We start from the raw sequence: 13,507 nt of genomic DNA, 5'->3' as shown, positions 1-13,507 counted from the left end.
AGTGAATGCTCATTGAAAGAATGAGTGAATAAATGAATGAGTAAATGAATGCTTCAAGCCTACAAGGTAACCTAGTCTAATATTCTAAATCTTAAGAAATACAGGAATGGGCCTGGAAATCAATATTTCGTTTCTTTTTAAGTAAGCCACAAAACTTTTATAGCAAGCAAGTTTCCCCAAATTGTCTTCTGGTTGATTATCTACTGTCTGCTGAGCACTGGCTGTCACATCACCTGTTTTATTACCCTTATATTCTCTACTATCTGCAATTATCTTGCTTTTTTATCTGTTTACTTATTGTCTGTCTCTCCTCATGACAAGTATGTAGCTCCAAGAGAGTAGAAACCTTGTCTGTCTTTCCTCTTGCTGAATCTCCATCACCTATAATGTTCAGTCCAATAGTATGTGCTTAGTAAATGTTTGTTCTTATTTAATTATGACTATCATAATACTATGAACTATGTCCTTAGAGATTGTGACTCATTGTGGGGAATCAGGAATGCATCTTTGAGGAAATACTGATTGAGTCAAACTGTAAAGAAAGCTGGTAAAGAGGATATATTCCAGGAAGAGAGATCAGGACGAAACACAGAACGTGTGAGATAAAGTCAGTGTTATCTGGAACTAAAGAGCAGGAGAGCACATGAGATGAGCCTATAGGAGTAGGAGAGACTAGGACATTCAGGGATAAGGAGGCTGCATGTGGCTTTGGAGTTTTATCCTAAGAGCAGACGGAAGCACCTAAGGAAATCAGCCTTGCTGCTCTGCTGATGGGAGGGGGATAACTGAGTGTGTGAACGGTGTCACCATTCACGGTCTTGAAGATCAGGTGTTCAGTTTTGGAAATGTTGAATTCAGAGTTAAAGAGTCCACTTGAAGATGTCAGGTAGACAATTGGATACATTCATTTGTGAGGTCGGAGATGAATATACACATTTGAGTGACAGCACAGTAGACAGTATTTGAAATCCAGGACATTGATGAAATTGTCTAGGGAGAGTGTGTAAAGTTAAGAAAAAAAGGGATTTTATTCAGTCTGAACTTTGAGGAACTTAAGCATTTAAAGACGATGATGAATAGGGGAGAATCTTAATTAGAAGCAGAGTAGGCTAAATTATTTATGCTTACCTCTGTGGCATCCCTAAACAGCTTTACCTGTTGCCCAAAGATAATTTTATCCACCTTGAGCTTTTCTCTCTATTAGAACTCAATTTACTATGTTTTAATCATAAATTTTCCTGTCTATTTCTTTTATCATGTTTGGGATCAGAGACTTTGTCTTTGAAAATCATACCTGAAACCCTAGCACCTAGCACCTAACACCCTGACTGACTGCTTTGTTGGTACAAATATGTATGTTTGAGTGGGAATAAAGATCCTGTTAGGAAAGGTGAGCAAGAACAGAAAGCAGCTTTCTCTCCCATAGCTTATGTGTGTGTGAGACCGCAGGCTCTTTATTGTAAGCATTTTGTCAATAGCTGTGAAATGGTGACTTCAGGTATCAGCAAGCAGATGGGAAACTTTCTGAGGGGCACGGGAGTCTAGAGTCTTAAGTTAGGGCCTTTCCATGGACGTACCCCTACTCTAAGACCTATGGGCACTAGAAATTATTCCCAGAAGCTGCTGCAGCAGAGAACTTGCTGTCCACCTCATCAGTTCAGTTTGGCCTGCTCAGGTCTACCAGTAAGTCGTCCCTCTCTTCTCGCTCCCTCTTGACCGCCTACCACCACTTCCCTAACTTTAGCGTAACCCCTCTTGTCCCTTTGCCCAGAGAACCCCAGGGGTATGTTCTGTAATTGCAGGCATGGTTTTACTCAGAGATTAATAATATCTTTGTATTAGGGTGCCTGGGTGACTCGGTTGGTTAAGTGTCTGTTTGTTGGTTTCACCTCAAGGTCATGATCTCGCAGTTCGTGAGATGGAGCCCTGCCTCAGGCTCTGCCCTGAGCCTGCTTAGGATTCTCTCTCTCTTCTCTCTGCCCCTACCCCTCCTCTCTCGAAATAAATAAATAAGCTTAAAACATTTTTTTTTGTATTTATCAACTCTCCTCTCCATTTTCCATTCTGAAATACATTATTCCATCTCATATAATTTCTACCTTTGGTAATGAGGTTTCTATATTCTCTTTGATAACAGACCTAAAAACAATGTGACCTAATAATAATAGTGTGTGAAGATCAATGGGCTTTCCTCTCCTCCCACCATTCCCCATTCCTGCCAGGTGCCCGTGCTTGCTTAGCCTTCTATCTCTGTGTTTGGGAATTGGTTCTTCTTCCTGGGCTGAAGCAAACACCTGTAATATTGATCCCGTCCTTGTTGCCTGGACTCTGCTTTAGTTCATGATTTTTGCTGCCAGAATTTTATTTTCTCAAGACGTATTGTTTGTTCTTGACCTGTGGAACTTTATGCCTACTTGACCTGTGGAATTTTTCTTAAGTCTTTGGTTTTGAACCAATGACTCTGTTCTTTTAAGCCAGGTATGTGTTTCTCAGACTGTGTCTGTTATCTTTTGTGGTGCCTTTTCTATTTCTCATCCCCAAGTGACTTGGATGACTGGACATTTTGTTAGTTTTAGGGAAAAGCATGTGGCTGGAGAAGAGTGGGACTTAGCTCTTGAGGGTTGGGGTAAGTGCATGGAGGGTATCGGGGTGGAAAGCCTAGGTAAGATCGGGGCAAAGCTGGAGAGAGACTTTCAACAAAATAAATTTCACTGATTTCAAATCAAGGTGAATATGAAGTTCTGTCTACATGAGTGAAGACCAATTTTTAAAATATTTGAAGGCATACATTTAAAATGACAGCTTAATGTTAAAATGGGAAGTTATGATTCATAAGCAGTAGTATAATTTTGAATAACATGACCTTTTTCATTGGCACTAACTGCTTTACATCTTCAGGTCTTATCATATTAGAACTGTGAATAAAACCCAGAAAAGTTATAGAGGAGGAAAGGATTTTGACTCTTTTTTATTCAATAGTCATTACTTATATCCTTTTACATTTTTGCAGACTTTAAATTGCAGTAATGATCTTGGTATTCAATTTTCCTATTTCTTACAACCATCACATTCTGGAATTAGCCACAAATGTAGGAGAAAACTGAAGTAAAAAGCCTTTGAGCTCAATGAAAATACTTTCTACAGGGGTGCCTGGGTGGGTCAGTTGGTTAAGCATCCGACTTCAGCTCAGGTCGTGGTCTCATGGTTTGTGGGTTCGAGTCCCACATTGAGCTCTGTGTTGACAGAGCAGAGCCTGGACATTGCTTTAGATTCTTGTCTCCCTCTCTATAGGCCCCTCCTCTGCTCACACTCTGTCTCTCTCTAAAAAAAAAAAATTAACTTTAAAAAAATACTTTCTACAAAGTCCATGGCTTGACTCAGTCAAGCCAGAATGACATTTCTATTCCTATAGTAGGCTCAGAACTTATTTGATTTAGTTCTATCTATGGCATTTTATTTATTTCCTCCTGGAAACATATAGTTTTTACTTTTGATTTAGGAAATGAAAGGAAGCTGATAGCTTTAGAAATAGCTCTTCACAAAGTTATAGGCTTTAAAGCATAATTAAAGAGAGACATTGAAGAGATCAATGCTGTCCATTAGAAATTTCTGCAATAAGAGAAGTGTTTGTCTGCCCTGTCCAGGACAGTGAGCACTAGACACAAGTGGCTATTAAATGCTGGAAATGTGGCTATTGTAACTGAGGAACTGAATTTCATTTTTTTATTTCATTTCAATTAAATAATCACATGTGGATAGTGACTACTATAGTAGATAGCACAATTCTAGATAATTGTATTAGCTTTCTGTTGTGGCTATAAAAAACCCCATAAAGTTAGGGGCTTAGACAACATAATTTTATTATCTTATAGTTCTGTAGGTTAGGCGTCTGGCACAGGTGTCTTTGGGCTAAAATTAAGGTGCCAGCAGGGCTACTTTCCTTTCTGGACGCTCTAGGGGAGAATCTATTTCCTTGACCTTTTAAACTTTTAGCAGCTGCTCACATTCCTTGGTTCATGGCCCCTTTTCTCCATTTTTACCTCTTTGTCCCTTTCTTCCATAGTCATATCTTCCTCTGACTGTCCTCTTCTGCCTCTCTCTTCCTGTTTCAAGGACCCTTTTGATTATACTGGGCTCATCTGGACAATCCTGCGTAGTCTCCTTAAAAAAAGTCAGTTGGTTATTAATCTTAATTCCCCTCTGCCATGTAACCTGACATTTTCATAGGTTCAAGGATTAAGAGTTGGGCATCTTTAAGGGAGGCATTATTCTGCCTACCACATCATCATCTAATTATGGAGCCATTTAGTGAAAGGGTGGGCTAAGCCCTATGCATCTTTTTCACAGTATTTGCTGAGCCTGTGTCTGTATTTCATGTACTGCAGTGCAGAGGTCTCATAATGATTCAAGAACAATGGAAATTTAACTTTGAATGGAAACTTATATGATACATAGTCTAATCTTCTATCCCACAGTATTGTTTTCTTCTATGGAATCTAGAATTCATTTGTTTTCTGCCAGTAGTTTCCTATGAAGGGCACTCCGTACTTAGCAACAAAATCCATTGCATTGTTGTATTGCTCTAGTTGTTCCGTTCTTCATTCTATCATCCAGCTTTTTATCATCTCCATGCAATTGCCCTCTGTTTTTGATTTTTGGAGCAATGTAAACCTGCTCTTCTTATGGCATTACTTATCTCAAGAAATGGCACTACCACCTCCCACACCATTGCCTGAGCAAAAGTTTTGTGAGTCCTGTTTACTTTATTCCCCATATTCATTTGCCACTATTGAATATGTTAAATGTGTAATTCCCAAATTATCTCTGAGATCTGTTCACTTGTTTTAGTTTAGTTATTGTACTCTTCAGTTGTAGAATTAAAATTTGGTTCTTTTTTATAGTTTCCCTCTGTTGAGATTCCCATTTGTTTATTAATGAAGACAATATTTTCCTTTAATTCTCTGAACATATCTTCTCTTAATTCCTTGAAAGTATTTATAATAATTATTTTATTTTATTTTATTTTTTTATATTTTTATTTATTTCTAGGAGAGAGAGAGACAGCATGAGCAGGGAAGGGTCAGAGAGAGAGGGAGACACAGACTCTGAAATAGGCTCCAGGCTCTGAGCTGGCAGTCAGCACAGAGCCCGACGCGGGGCTCGAACCCACGAACTGCGAGATCATGACCTAAGCGAAAGTCAGACGCTTAACCGACTAAGCCACCCAGGCGCCCCATAATCATTATTTTAAATGTTTTTTAAAATGTTTTATTTATTTCTGAGAGAGAGAGAGAGAGAGAGAGAGAGGGAGGGAGGGAGACAGTGTGAGCAGGGGAGGGTCAGAGAGAGAGGGAGACACAGAATCTGAAACAGGCTCTGAGTTGGCAGTCAGCACAGAGCCCAACGCGGGGCCCGAACCCATGAACCACGAGACCATGACCTGAGCCGAAGCCAGACGCTCAACCAACTGAGCCACCCAGGAGCCCCTATAATAACTATTTTAAAGTCTTTGTCTGGAAAACCCAAATTGGGGATATCTTGGGATCAGTTTCTCTTGATTACTTTTTCTTAACTATGTATCACATTTTCTTTTTTCTTTGCAGATCTAGCAATTTTTGATTGTGTATTAGACATTGTAGGTGATACATTTTTAGACACCATGATCTCTTATCTTCCTCTGAAAATATTTTCCTCTGGAGACTTACTTTTTTAAAAAGGCAGTTGATCACCCTGAACTTGGATAAACTTGGGTTACCCTTTGCTGAAATGGTTCTGTGGAAAGCTCTAGGTGTTGCCACAGCCCCTATAACTTCGTGAGACTTAAGTTGCAAGTTCTGCTTCCTCTAAAGATCTTGTCAAGGCTTAATTTTAAGTGTTTCTGCAGCAGATCCAGAGGTCTTTGTACTCTAGGTCAGTATTTCTCAATCTTTTTTCCATGATTATCCTCCTAGGAGACTTTTTAGACATCCTACCCTCCAATTGTTAACTAACCCCCACCTTAGTTCTCCTGTGAAGTTTCAATATCACAGATGTAACTATGTATCTGTTTATGTACTGTGTAATTTATAAGAATTTTTTTGATGATATCACTCCTGTTGAGAAAGGCTGTTCTAGAGGTGGTTCCTATTCCTAAAATGAAGCCTTTCTGAGGTTTTGCTGGATGCCCAGGGGATTAAATATGAATTGTTAATGAGACTTTCTCCCTCCATCTGGCTGTGCCAGAATGTAGATATCCTCCACCACTGTTAAACTCTAGTATTCCCGCTCTTCTTTCAACACCTTAGCAGCCATTCTCTGGGAATCTTTAGGTAGTTTCACCCTATGTGTGTGCAGCCCAGCCCTTAGCCAAGGGCTTGCAGGGGACACCCACATGGCCTTTTGCAGCTCTTCATTGTACAGCTTCCTCCTCTCTGGTGCCCTGCCTTGCAGATTCCAACCCTTCAACCTCAGACCTCTGACTTCTCCGTTCAGTGAGCCCATTGTACCCTGCATGGAATCTAGCTCACTTCACGACATTTGGGAAGTTGTCCCAGGGCAAAGAGCTGCGTATTTGTGCCACCTTGTGAGCTTTTCTTCTCTCCGAGATTGCTGTCTTATACACTCTCTTTACCAATGCCTGAAAATAGTTGTCTATTTTTGTCCAGTTTTATAGTTCTGTGGCCATTTATGATGCGAGGGTTAGTCCTGTACCACTAACTGCATTCTTTCTGAAGTCTCTTGGAAGCAGAAGTCCTTCTACTTTTTGCGGTCCCTGTCCATAGCTAGTATAGGTGATAATCAATCTAATACGATTACAAGATCAGTCTTTTAGTGGGTCTCCTTACTTTCAACTTCCACACAACGTCCAGAGTGAACTTGCTAAAACACCCATTTCTTTTTGCCATTTCACTATTTGAAACCGTTTGCAGGCATTCTGTTACCTTCAGGTTAAAGTTCAAGCTCTTTAAAGTGACTCACAGGCCTCCCTTTATGATTTGTGTTCTAGCTTCCTCTTTAGCTGTGGCTTGTTTCACTCTATCTTGAACAGTTGGGCATATACTGATCTTTTACACTTTGCCAACTGTGCACTGGTGTTACTTGCCTTCTTGCCTTTGCACATTTATTTTCCTATGTCTGGAACCTGGAATCCCCAGTCTCTGCCTCCCATCTTACTTGGCAAACAAGTGCTTCCTTTAGGTTGCACCAAAACATTTTTTTTTTTTTTTTGGAAGGCCTATAGCAGGATGAACCCCCTTACTTTATGCTCCATACACCACCCGAGTGTCATTATTTAGCAATTCTCCTGTTTCTTTTCCTTTCTCCCACAGGAAATAAGCTCAGTAAAGGCAGGGATTTTAATCTGTCTTGTTTAGTGCTATATCCACAGTGCTTAGTCATAGAGCCTGGTGCATATATAGGTATCTAATTAATATTTATTGAATGAATGATTGGAGATTGTGTTTATTTCTTTTTTTATATGACTGCTCTTCAAATATACAGGATAGCTATTGTGTTCCTTAATATTTACCTCTATGGGCTACATTTCCAGAGATCATAAAGGAAAGGTTTAAATGTCTGTAGTAAGGTTTGACAAGGTACAGCAAGATCCAGCTTGCTGTATTTATAAATAAAGACATTGATACATGGCCATGCCCATTTGTTACGTATTATCTATGGCTATTTTTCTTAAAATAAAAAAAATTCAGAGCACTTGATTTTAAAGTTAGCGTCTCCTAGTTTTTAAAAATTGATTTCCATGGAGGAGGGCACTTGTGGGGATGAGCACTGGGTGTTATATGGAAACCAACTTGACAATAAACTATTTATTAAAAAAAATGATTTCAATTTATTTTCAAAAAATATTTTCAATATTCAGTTGACACTATTTTTCAAGAGTATGTCAATCATGCAAATTAAATGAAATTCAGCAGTGTTTTAAATGGCCTGAATGATCTCCCTGAGATCCTTTTATGGACCTTACATGTAAGTTGAAAACTTGACCCTGTTAATGGAGTTTTCTTGTTAGAGTGATGTTTTATAAGCTCCCTTCCCCTTATTTTATTTGTTTTAAGGAATGGAGTCCTTCCAACAAATGAAATCTCAGAAGGAAGACCAGTTTATAAAACACATCAAGATTGCTGCTGTGGTTGAAGAGGGCTAGCTTTGGATTCCCTTTCCTCAGTCCCTCTTTCATTTCCCCATCTCTATGTGGGGACCTTTGTAGTATCCTCAAGGAGTGAAAACCCCTGGGTAAGGCATCTATAGGACAGAACTTTGATTTAGTCTGGTTAGCAGCTCCTGGCTCTGACATAAGTTAAAAGGCTTTCACAGTGTCACTTGAGGTGTAGTCTCACTGCTGTGTGTGTTCTGTGGTGCTGCCATCTTGATTTTCCCAACTGTTTGAGTCCTGAAAGTTCTCTTACATCTCAACTAGTTTTCTGGCTTCAAGAAGCCTGGCTTGCAGTGGAATGTTGTGGAAAGGTAACTCTTGGGGCTCACTGACTTCCAGACTCTTGGTCATTTCCCACATTTGCAGAAGTGGGATTATGATGATCTGATGATGGGGTAGTCTCTCCTAATGAGGCTGCTTCCAGATCTTCTAATTTTTCCAGAAAAAAAAATAGATATCCAAATTTTTATATGAAATCTCCTGACCTTTTAATGTCACTAGTTGATTTTATATTTGGGAAAACACTATGCAGGCCAAACAAAATATATCTGACCTGGATGCCACACACAGATCACTCCTTTGCAACCTTTGCTTCAAACTTTGGCTGGTCTGCCTTTTGCTTTGGCTATTAACTGGTTTCAGCCCCCTCTGGCTGTTCCTGCCAAGGTGTCACCCACTCCCTGGAGTGACACTTCACTGAAGAGGCTGTCGGGTTAACCTTGACTTGGAAGTGATATGATATTGAGAGGAGGGAGGACAATTCTGATTACTTAGACTCTGCATCACTGCTTGTCTTAAGTGGTTCTGCCAAATGCTGGTGCTTGAGAGGCTTGATTTGTTTTGATAATTTTAGTAAAAGAGAAATGTTATACAGAAGGATATTTTTTTAACTGTTGACAAATTAAGTATGACAAGAGGCCAGCATTTTGTTATTCACTGACTCACAAACCTGTTTTTTTTTCTTTTTGTACTTCAAGATATCTCTGCTTGATCTTGCTCTAATATTAATCCGAATTTAATTTGAAGCTGGATTTCTTCTCCTCCCTTATTCTAATAGACTGGTGGGCCAAAGAGAAGTTTTTTTTTTTTAAATTAAGAGAAGGAAGGTGTTTAACCTTCCACCATCTTAGATGTTTTCACTACTTTTTGATTTGTGGATTTTAGGCATTTGAGCACTTTGAGCATAGCCTTCTTGAAATGGAAAGGCTTTGCTTTCTTTGGGATTATTTGGCGTATTCTGAGGGTAGATGTGGTCAGTATCAAGTTGTGAAACCAAGAAAAGCATTTTATAAATAATTATTTTCTCTGTTCTTGAGTCAGTATCAAACACAGATAGTTTCAAAGCCAGCCCTTCCAGTCTGCTGGGTGTGAGATTATGGTGCGGTCTCTGAGCCTGAGCTAGTGCTCTTCATTAGAGCAAGGTGCTAATGAGCACACAGTCATGTGTTTGATCCCCATACAGGTCTATTAGCTTAGCCCAAAGAGAGATTCCTGATTCAGCAAGTCTGGCAAATAAATATATGGTTGTAGACCAAGGAGGATTGGATTAGAGAGTGAGCAAATCCCTCACCACCAGGGGATAAAGGATCCCAGAGCGCATGTCCTGCTGGATGTGATAAGTGCTATCATCTGTAGGTGGATTCAGCATCTATATTACCTGCATGTAGGGAGAACTTTTGCATCACATGAAATATTCCAACATTCTGTGCATACAGGTTTTAAATAACCAACAGAAACTAACGGTCTCTGAGCAATCTGGAAAGTGAAGGTAATGAAGCTGGGATAGACCTCAGTGGTCACGTTGGAACTCTGTGACTAAGCTAAAGAGCTCTTGGGAGATTCCTTTTTAGGTGTGAAGCATGCACATGCACACTAAAACGACTCTCTCTTCTCATGCAGGATGAGTAAATGGGCAGAGAGACTTGTATGTGAGCCTAGCATTGCACACAGTTGTCCTATGACTGTCTTACACATTCTGTGTAAATGCACACCCTGCTTTCACACTTCTTGAGTGTTTTCCTATGGAAGTCTTCATTATAGGAAGGGAAGTTTGAGCTGTACTTATTTTCCAAGGATGAGAATTTTTAAAATTATTTTTTATTATGAAAAGTCTCAAGGTAATGAGAATATGATAATGAATGTCTATATGTACATCATCTGGATTTAGTAATTGTCAACATTTTGCCATATTTGCTTTATAAATTTTTTGGCTAATGTTAAGTCATTCCTATATATTTCTCTTAAAATATGACTGTTTCTTGCATTACCACCTACTGGTATCACTTATATTAAAATTAGCTGTAATTCTTTAATATCATCTACTACTTGGTCCATATTCACATTTCCCAGTTGTCTCCAAAGAGTCTTTTGCAGCTGGTTTGTTCAGTTTAGAATCTAATCAAAGTCAGTACATTTCATATGGTTATGTCTCCTGAGTTTCTTTTTAGCTTAGTACAGTCCTTCCTCACCCCTGCTTTTGTGTGTGTGTGTGTGTGTGTGTGTGTGTGTTTGTGAGCATGTGATGTTGACTTGTTGAAGAGATAAGCCAGTTGACCTGTACTATGTCTCATCTTCAGGATTTGTCTAATTTGCAAGGATAAGTTTTGATGTTTTGCATTTGATGTTGAAAAATGGCCTTGGGTCTGGAGATTGGCAACAACTGGGAGACCTCATATGCAGAGGGCCTTTGATAATGAGGGAGGTAAACACAAAGGCAGTAGGAATGTTCCATATTCCCATGTCTTGCATCCTGCCAGAGCCGACAAATACAGACTTAGGTGGACACACCAAGCAATAGCATTTTTAGAAAGAATCAGGGCATTTTATTTCTCTTTGCTAGGCTATAGCACAGAGCTGGAGGATATAATGATCCTACTGGGTATGTATTTTGAATATGTATCCTGAATAAAACAAGTTAAAACCAAAAGACAGGAAAATGAAAGGAAACTAAAGCTATGAGAAGGTCATAGATAATTCCCAGTAGCCTGACAGCTTGAATTTCTTCTCTTTTCTTCAAGTCTACTCATCTCTCTTAGGGATGGAGAGAACCTAAATTTGAAAGAGACAACTGCAGAGGACCAAGTGTCTTGGGAGAAGCTGATGACAGACATTAGGAGATTAGACTTGGGAAGAAGGAGACAGCCAAAGAAGGAAGCATAGTCCAGAGGGGCAAACAGTGAGAGGGTTCAGCTCATCTCTTTTCCCCTTTCCTTCAAAAGACTGGTGGTTGTCAGTGGGCCCATAAAATCTTTTCCAATCTTAAAAGTGTTTTGGAAGATTAACATAATTCTTAGCATTCTTAACCTGGAACAGGGGTTCTGAGACCTGAATGCACATTGGTATTACCTGAGAAGCCTTAAAAACTACTGATGTCTGTGTTCTACCCTCAGAAATTCTGATGTAATTTGTCTCAGATGTGGCCAGGGCAACAGAATTTCTAGATTTCCCAGGTGAGTCAGTGTGCATCTACATTTGAGACCCACTGACCTAGAGGAATAAACTGTATATACATTGACCTTAAAAAAAAGAAAAGAAAAAGAGATGTACTCAGTGCTCCCCTCCACTATTAAACCTTATGGAATCCCAATGCATAAAAAAGATAAAAGTGGAGGTTCTTTGGTTAAGGTAGTGCTGAAGCTTTGCTCCCTAGGTACCATCTGACATCTCCATTACCCATTTCTTTAAAACTCTCTCATTTCCTCCCTATAACAGCATCTTCATGTAGCTAAGGATTTTAACCATCTAGACATGGATTTGAACACTGGCTCTGTCACTTAACTAACTGTGTGACTTTGGACAAACATACCTAAACTCCCTGACCCTTGGTTCCTTTACCTCTTAATTAGAAATAATGCCTGTCTCACAAGTTGTAATGAGCAAAGTTGCATCTAAGGTAGTGTATTCTCAATAGAGGTTAGCTCCTCGGATAGTTCAGGCTTTCCTTGAGGCCATGATAAGCTTTCAGATCTGTTTTGGGAAGGGATTGATGGTTTGGTTTAGTGTGTAATCTTTAGTTACCTTTATATTGCACCTGTATTATGGAATGAACACAGATTCCCTCTATGCATGATGAATTTAAAATTCTTGATTGACGTAGTGTCATAAGAACAGATGGAGTCGAGGAGGAGTTGTTCACTGCTGAGTTCATGAAACACCTTAGAAAATGCTCTGCAACTCAGATGAACTGTGATAATTGATGGAGATGCCATAATCACAAGTCCACTTTCATCTGATTGGCTATAAAAAAGTAGTATGATTGTCTATAATAATGGTGTTTGGCCTAGGGAATTGGGAAGGAGTTCTCTGTTGACCAGAGATACAGGTTAATGCCTGAGGATTTTTTGATTTTTGATTTCTTTAAAAGAACAATGGAATTTTAAGCAGGCATGAAAAAACATACTCTTTCCCATTTTGGTATATTCTCATATGGTCAAACAAAACTTCCAGGTAATATAAAAACCTCACTTTTCCCCATATGAATATTTTACAGTGTTGCTAAGAAGTGAAATTGACTGATAGGAATTTAACTTCCTCTTCCTTCTACTCTCTGCCCCCCAACCCCCAACCCCAGACATTAGTAAGCAGTGAAGTGGCTAGAGGTGCTCAGAGCAGTGACAAGAGAAGTCAGAGCCTTGGGGAATTACAAAGTTAGATGATTTGTAATTGAATAATGTTGAGTAGACTACACAACTCAGAGGTGTCTAAACTCTGTTAAAGGAAAGACTCTTTTGGGTTTGGTGCTGTCTCGGTGACATTGAACTAGTGAGTCAAGTGGCAATAGGTGGTTTCTTGTTTGTCTTTTACAAAGCTGGCATCAATTTCTGCATCATGTTATCTGCACAGTTCTGACCTCTACAAAATGAAAAATGCTTTTTGGTTTCCTGAGTATTTATAATGAAGAACCTCCCAGAGAAGCTTTCTTTTCTTTCTGGTATCTTAATAAATGGAGGAATGGCACCTGAGTGCAGGTGTTTGGACCAGTAGGATTTTTGATAGACTCAAGTGTGGATTATCTTTAGTCTGTTGAAAAATTTTTTGCATTATCTTATCCACATATTATCTAAAACATGTGGGTTTATTTTTAATTTCCATTCCATTTTAAATTTCCATCTAATAGACAGATTGGGAAAAAAAAACACCTCCCATGTAGTAAAAAGTGAAAACTGGTTATTTGGGACAATGAAATCTCTTTTTGTAATTTAAAATTGAGACCACGGCAATTTCTGGCAAAACTGTGATGCTATCTCGATGGCAGCCTCTTTCTCATGTTGCCTTCCTGTTTGCTATCTGGCACATTCACTCATAGCCAGTGGCTCGGCAGGACCCCTGTGTTGCTCCCCTGTGAGAGGGAACTTGACT

General features: G+C 39.3%; 1 protein-coding gene across 1 annotated transcript in view; it reads left to right on the top strand.

Moving 5' to 3' along the window:
* LOC144218375 (carboxypeptidase Q-like) overlaps positions 1–13,507 on the top strand; it is a 160,127-nt gene that overhangs the window by 48,015 nt on the left and 98,605 nt on the right. The gene's annotated exons all lie outside the window — the stretch shown is intronic.

Source organism: Crocuta crocuta, unplaced genomic scaffold, assembly GCF_008692635.1.
Source record: "Crocuta crocuta isolate KB4526 unplaced genomic scaffold, BGI_CrCroc_1.0 scaffold39, whole genome shotgun sequence".
NCBI classification, from domain to species: Eukaryota; Metazoa; Chordata; class Mammalia; order Carnivora; family Hyaenidae; genus Crocuta; species Crocuta crocuta.
The sequence above is the reverse complement of the archived record's forward strand: the minus strand, read 5'-3'. Positions and strand labels throughout refer to the sequence as shown.